General features: G+C 41.6%; 1 long non-coding RNA gene across 1 annotated transcript; it reads right to left on the bottom strand.

Moving 5' to 3' along the window:
- Positions 1-475: 475 nt before the first annotated feature.
- LOC131383135 (uncharacterized) lies at positions 476-1,521 on the bottom strand. The gene is made up of 2 exons (XR_009212924.1): positions 1,102-1,521; positions 476-743 (listed from the first exon to the last, which is right to left on the bottom strand). It is a non-coding gene; the product is annotated as an uncharacterized LOC131383135 (long non-coding RNA).
- Between the last annotated feature and the right edge of the window lie 213 nt (positions 1,522-1,734).

Raw genomic sequence — 1,734 nt, 5'->3', positions numbered from 1 at the left:
CCTTGATAGCATCAAACACTTCAGCCAATCCAGTAGCCACTTATTTGCATGTTGATTTACTGGCATCACAGTTTTCAGTGAGCAGTCTCGACTTCCAATTTAACAGGAGTGTTACTGTGTTTCCTGGTGGAAGCATTATTCTTCTGGAAAAGTAAAATGCCCTAAAGCAGCAGAGCCCAAAGATGCCAGAACTAGAAGCAAAAATTCTGTTACTGGATCATGAAGGGTAAACTAAGAGCAGCTGATCTCATTCCCATTCCTTGATCATGTTATGGGAGAAACAGCACTGTACTTTGGTTGCTGATTTGGGATATGTACTACATCCATAGGACACTACCCCAGCCCTATAAGATGATGTCCCCCAGTTGGGAACATAACAAAATCTTCAAAAGTCCCTTCCTTATCCACACTTCATTAGCTGTGAGATGAGTTCCTTGGTCAGAAGTAATGCTACGTGGAATATCGTAACAGTCAATAAGGCATATACAGTTGGTGGTTTTAGCAGAACAAATACGTACAGTGAAAGCATATTCATATTCGAACCAAGTATCTGTTCCAGTGAGGACAAAATGCTGCCCTTTCCACGATGGAAATAGTCCAGTGCCATCATCCTGCCGACACGTAGCTGGCTGACCCCTCCGGGGAATGGTGGTGCCAGAAAATCTTGTAGGTCCTTTGCTAAACCAGACCCAAATATTTTCTTGTTCAACAATGATCAAAGGGAACTCTCAAAGAGGCAACACCTGCAGTTGAGAAAGAGAAGGACATGTAAAAGGTGTATGAACGATGAGCTTTTGTACAACTTGCTTACAAAACTTACCTGTGCCTTCATGACCTGTACAGGTTGGATCTTATATTAACCATTTCCATTTGATGAGCGAATGTTGCTGTGCATACCCAACTTCATGGTTTGGTAAGACAACACCTAGTTCATGTTGGGTACCTCAGGTGGCACAGAAAATTGATGAATAATGGTCTAGCATTTAATCTTTACCAGTTCCCAGTAACAGACCAGAAACTATTTCTTAAAGCAAGAATTGATACCTGCAGAAGATGGTATAGCCTTATTGCGAAATGATAAGAGTCTCCACAGTTATTTACCTATAAGTGCATGCTATGGGCTCTTAACATCATTCCATTGCCCATGGACACTTCAAGCACCATAAGATCTGCTAGGTCCTAGGGCCCAAGTGGTACAGCAGCTTACACATCAGTCTGGACCTGTTGCAGAGACGTCTCTTGTGCTAGGATCTACACAGAAAGCTGGCATCCTTTCGAAGTTATTTGATAAATGAATGTAAGAAGCACACCCAAATGAGGCATATGATGTCTCCAAAATCCCCCTCTAGGTATGTCCCTTTTTTTAGTGGTAGGAAATGTAAGACACAGCAACTGCTTTTTTTAACTTTGGAAGAGATATCCCAAAATCTTTAGTCCACTGTTTCTCTAGACGTTTCTAGGGATGGCAGATCCTAATTTTTGTGGGATCTATTTCCCACTACTTTACATGCTTCTGTCTTATTTCATTATCCAGAGTAGCTTCTACTTCTGCTCATAAGTTCAATCAGCATGACATCAACAAGGTGATGGCCTACCATGATGTTCTTTGGAATTGTGAGGCAATTAAGCTCCCTGTGGACCACATTATGACATAGGGCTGAAGAGTTAGTATAGCCTTGAGGTAGGACAGTGAAGATATATTGTAGCCCTTTCAAATGAAAGCAAACTGTTCCT

This window comes from Hylobates moloch, unplaced genomic scaffold (assembly GCF_009828535.3).
Source record: "Hylobates moloch isolate HMO894 unplaced genomic scaffold, HMol_V3 SCAFFOLD_3, whole genome shotgun sequence".
NCBI classification, from domain to species: Eukaryota; Metazoa; Chordata; class Mammalia; order Primates; family Hylobatidae; genus Hylobates; species Hylobates moloch.
Note: the sequence above shows the minus strand (reverse complement) of the source record. Positions and strands in the feature narration are given on the sequence as shown.